At 32.2% G+C, this 5,778-nt stretch overlaps 1 pseudogene; it reads left to right on the top strand.

The window, feature by feature from the left end:
• The first annotated feature begins 391 nt into the window (after positions 1 to 391).
• On the top strand, positions 392 to 488 carry LOC122124510 (annotated as a pseudogene).
• The last annotated feature ends 5,290 nt before the right edge of the window (positions 489 to 5,778 follow it).

Genomic DNA, 5,778 nt, shown 5'->3' with positions numbered 1-5,778 from the left:
AGTAACACCTCATTTGGGAAAATGTCAGCTGAAGAAGTTTAAAAGTAGCTCTTAAGCAATGCTTACTTTGAATTCATTAGGTCCACAAAGCTAATTCAGTTGGATAAATAAGTACTTGAAAAAGCCATCACCTTTAGACCTATCTATAAATAATTGAGAGTACGATAAAATTCCAAATAAAAAGACTTGATAGTCATTGACAAAAAAAAAGTTTGCAAATGTGAACAATCGACTGATCAATATAATTTTTCCAATATTCACAGAATTTTAGGGAAATAAGATCGATAACATTGTTAGGAACAAGAAGGTTTCCTTGTTACAAGTAGGCACCCATAGATATAAGCCTGTATAAAGATTGCATCATTAACAACTTAAATTTAGAGGATACTACATGCATCAGCAGCAAGTATACTCAAATTACAATACAGAGATTAACATGGCACTTGCAAAAGGATAATATGAAAATTTGAGAAGTATTCCATATTTTTCATTCTTCAGATGCAAGAAATGAAAAACAGTTATTAAAAGGTTGATTACAAAATTACAAGTGTAACAATACACGTAATTCATAGAATTAAATTTAGTTTGACATCAGTGTATTAAATCTTCAGCTCAGAAAGGCGTTTACATAGCATAAAATTTACAAAACTTCAAATTAGACAACATTGTCATTTTATCCCAAAGAAAAATAAAGACCTAGAAAAAATAAGGAATCAAACTGTTTTTATATGGAATGCAATCGGAAAGGACACATTAATTAACCTATATATTATAAAGTAATGTAGAATTCAAAGTATATCTAGGAGAAAATAAAATAAATTATGAACATTATGCAAACATAGAATATAGAATATTTTAAGATATACTTTTTCAGACAAGCACCAGAAATATTTTACTTTCTGTACTACTCATTTCAACAGGTAAGTTAAAATTATTTCTGATTAAAAAATCACAAACTCTGAAGAAATCATTATACATGTATACAAAAACTATTGAATACATTTTGACATCCAATGCAGGCAATTCATTTGGAAGAATTCCGCGGAATCCATTAATTTTTACAGTAAAATATTGGTGTTGCCGGGCACTGGTGCCTCATGCCTATAATCCTAGCTACACAGGAGGCTGAGATCTGAGAATCATTGTTCAAAGCCAGCCTGGAAAGGGAAGTCTGTGGTACTCTTATCTCCAATAAACCACTAGAAAACTGGATGTGGAGCTGTGGCTCAAGTGGTAGAGTGCTCACCTTGAGCTGAAGAGCAGAGGGATAGCTCCCAGGCCCAGAGTTCAAGCCCCATGACAGACCAAAAAAAAAAAAAAGATATTGCTCTTATTTGTTTTGTGAAAATATTTTGTAGGGACACAAAAGATGGACTTGCATTTTTGAAATTTAAGAAACTTAACCCGAACATTAGGACTTAGTTGAACAATTTGTACAGCCCTCCACAACTTCATAGAGGGAATGACACATACTTATCCTTTTGGCAATATCAAATGCAGTTTCTTCTATGTTGTTCTTCAGGCCTGGTTTTATATAATGGTTCAACAGAAGGAGATCCAGCGTATCTTTGCTATCTCAATTCTCAGCAGCAAGATACAACGGGTTCAAGAGGCCTTTAGTTTGGGCATTGGTATCTGTATCATGATGAAGTAAGAAAGAAGCCACTCTGGTATTATTCCACGTATATGCACTGTGCAGGGGTGTCCAGTCATCTACAATTATTGTACGTGCCGCTTGAGACACCAACTCACTGACAATGTCTAAGTGTCCACTGTAGGCTTCTCAATGAAGAGGGGTATACTCATCGTCATCCCTAATATTCACATGAGTGGCCATTTGGAAAGAAGTCTCCGCACTGTAGTAAGCCGAATATTTTTGGCAGCCCAATGAAGAAATTTGCTTGGATCTTTCTCCATTTTTTTTCTTTAATTGATACCATTCCTTACTTTTTCATCTTGTTCCTCATATTCCTAAGAATTGCCTAACCAGAGACTTTGAGAGCCAGTGGGAATGAGGTGTCCATGTATTTCCCTATTAGTTCACATTGGTTGAACTGGTCAGAAATATCCGGTGAATTTTCTGCATCTGTTTATTCACCATGATTTATTTTCTCTTTTTCCAATTTTACTATTCGAAATTATTCTAACCGGAGAGTAAGGAATTGTTAGAGAACAGAGGAAAGATGTTCCTCCGTATTCAAATGTACACACTGAAAATGAGGACCAGTGATGTCTTCATGTGCAGCTTATTCTAGGAATGAGAAAATAGGAAATAATGCCTTCTATATATATGATTTGTTAAATGGCAGAGCAAAAAGTGAAATGATGCAACCAAAAATATAAAAGCAAAATAAATTAGGATAATTATGGAGCGATCATATTATTTATTAGAACCAAGAAAGGGAAAAAGAGAGAGACAGATGTGCAATGACCTATCTAGCCACAAAATCCATGCCTCTGATCAATTTATAGAGCAAACAAAATTTTATTTTTTAAAAAAGATGGATATAGAATTTATGTATTTACTTGAAATTAGTAAATACATTTTTAGTAGCCTACATAAAGAGACATAACTTTGACCAAATTACAGACAATAAACTAAATCCTTGATAATTCTAGTAACAGATCTGACTGAAATCAGTTGAATCACACTTTTCCTGTACAATGAAGGAATAGGAAGGTAGTCAAGCAGCAGAGAAGGCAGGGAGATTGTATCTGTGACAAAACTTTGTGGGAATTGGTATTGAGGATTTCTTACTGGTGATCCACTTGCAATGGAAGCATGATTCTGAACTATTGATTTAATCATTATATTCTACAAGAAGATAAATGAGAATTGATAGTTAAGGACTACTAATACATTATGACCTTCTCACTAAGCACGTTCAATCATCAAAATCACATGAAGACAATAGATAGGCCTCCTTTTTAGATGAAAGCAAGTGTCTTTTAAAAAAAAAAGACAAGGAATGTATGTAGTCATGCAAAGGACTTCTATTTTACCAATGCCTCATACAATTTTCTAATGTTGGGTAACAATAAATAATGGATCTATCAGAAAGCTCTTAAAGCTAATATGTTCAATAGTGAGTTCTCTTACACTATATCATGGTATTGTTTGGGTATGGTCTGAAGAATAAATTTACATTACTAACTTGAATTTCTGACAGGACAATATCACCACTGTACATCTTGCTTCTATACTCTCATTTTTAAATTACTATCTAAGTATGTGCATTAGATAACTATTGAGGAAAAAATAGGAGCCACACTGATGGCTTATGTCTTTAATAGTAGTTAAACAGAAAGATGAAATCTGAGGATTGTGGTTTGAAAGCAGACCAAGAAAAAAAAGTCCATTAGAATCTGATTTGAAAGTAACCAGCAAACGCTAAAAATGGAGCTGTGGTACAAGCAGTAAAATGCTAGTCTTGAGAAAACTGAAACAAAAAATAAATTCTGGGACAAAGCCAGGCCCTGACTTCAAGCCCTAGTATTAACACCAAACAAATAAATTAATTAATAAGGTTATTAATTAATTAAAAATAAATTAAGTGGTCACATGTGGAGAAGCAGGTAAAATATAACATGCGTGGTGATGGTTTATGTATTATTTTGTAATAAGGCATATTATCATTTGTCCTAATCACTAAAATTTTATTTGAACTTTTTTGTACAATAAATCCTGAATTTAGCATGCATGTATATGTGTGTGTACATGTGCGAACATGTGTGTATGTGTATATGTGTGCATGTGCTGTTGCAATGTTGCTTGCCAATGTGGACAGGGTGAAGCTGAAAAGAGCTAACTGTGTTGCAATGTTTTTATATATCAGTGTTCTGTCATGTCTTTTCAGTGGAACCACCCTTCTGTATATATTATTTGTCTAATAATAACGTCATCATAATCAAAGCATTTATAACATTAAGTTAGATAAAGAGAACGCTTTCAACTCTTATTGTATGTTGGGTAAGAAGATACAGACATAATTAGGTAGTAAGTTATTTTGCTGTAAGTTGATTATCAGTACAAAATGCATATGTGACTTCTTAAATTGGTTATACTTTTAAGATACACTCATGGAGTGATTTGGACCGACTTGACCAAACAGGTATTACTCTCTGGTTATTCCTGTGAAACACAAGTTGGATAAACTCTTTCTGGATTTCTGTTGAAAATAACTTTCTTTGCAAGATCATATCTATTCTCACTAAGAGATAATCAAACCCATACTACGTTGGAATATTTCATCTTATTGTCTGAAAATAAGTATTGTGGATATGCTTGTTAGATATTCCTTTCAAAAACGAATAAACAAAAAGCATGTGTCATGTCCAGATTGTGGATGCATTTGAAGGTATTTTGTACATGCACAGGGATCTTTACTAATGGCTCTTTTGTGGGAGTAACTATGGCAACTTTAACAAAAAAGGCTTTTTGAATATCTTTTCCAATATACATAACATCCCAGAGCAAGTCTTGCAATTTCTGAAAATCCTTTGAATATTTTAGTATTATTTCATTTCATTGACTATAGAGCCAAAATTTCTGAAATAAATATTATTAAGATCTTAAAATGTAAGTGGGTATATAGTCTTTTTTATGTGTCATTTTATGAAAACCCAGTTTTTGTTTTTTGTTTTTTGTTTTTATTCTCTCACTGGATTTTTCACAAGTATTATGATTAGTGAATGAAAATGAACACCAAAGACAGAGTACATGTCTTCTTGGAAATTACAGTGATTCTGTTTGGAGAATAAGTTACATATGTTTATACATGCATATACATGTGATTATAAATGTAGACATGTCAGTATCTTTTATAGACAATTACTTAAGTGTGATGAAAATGAGCTTATAAAGCAATGACTACAGAAAGCACGGAAGAATAGTAAAGAAAATTTTGGTACATTCAATAATATAGACAAAATATTTTACAAAGATGTAGCCTATAGGAGAGGAACACAAAGTTGGAACTTCTCTGAACATTTAATATGCTATTTATGGAAACAAACTGCAGAAAATGAAAACATTCTTTTTTCTTTTTTTCTTTTTTTTTTGCTGCCTTTGATGGTGGTGGTGTTTTGGTTTCTAGTGGACCTGATCATACTTTTGCCATTTGTATTTATTCTTAGTTGTAATGTCAATGTGTTGCTATAATATATAGGAACTTCCTGTGTAGTTAGGTCATTAACTTTTGTTGATCTTCAATGGTGCAAATTGCTTTTCAACTTTTATATACCTTCAATTTTTAAAAAGAAAATGCAATGAAAACCCAGTTTTTATGAAAGTAAATGGAATAGAATAAAAGAATGTAAGTGACTTGGGTAAGCTAATTATTAGTATAACTTTGTTTTCCATTAACAGTCCATTGAATGTACATGATGCAGTTAAATTATTTCCTTTGTGTCTCTGTACTTCAGTGAGTTTTATAATCTTTATAGTTATGAGTGAGTTTTTGTATAAATAAAGGTCTTTTAAAACGATTAGGATTAACCTTGTGTTTTGTGTCCTACTCCCAAGAAAATGAGTTATTTTTAAGTGTTAATAGTTTATCATTATCATAGGGAAATATTATCATTTTCATAGGGAATTTAAAAATGCAGTAGTATTGATGTCTTTTTAAACCAATTGTATTCACAAATTGGAGAGTCTTTAATTCATACTTAGGTCTTGGTGTCTATGATTTTTAACCTCTCACTCCTAACATTAATGATAGGTCAGACTGCATTTTTGGGTATATGAAAGGTAAAATATTTATCTGGGGTCAAAGTGCT

Source organism: Dipodomys spectabilis, unplaced genomic scaffold, assembly GCF_019054845.1.
Source record: "Dipodomys spectabilis isolate Male_0828 unplaced genomic scaffold, ASM1905484v1 ptg000238l, whole genome shotgun sequence".
Lineage (NCBI taxonomy): Eukaryota > Metazoa > Chordata > Mammalia > Rodentia > Heteromyidae > Dipodomys > Dipodomys spectabilis.
Note: the sequence above shows the minus strand (reverse complement) of the source record. Positions and strands in the feature narration are given on the sequence as shown.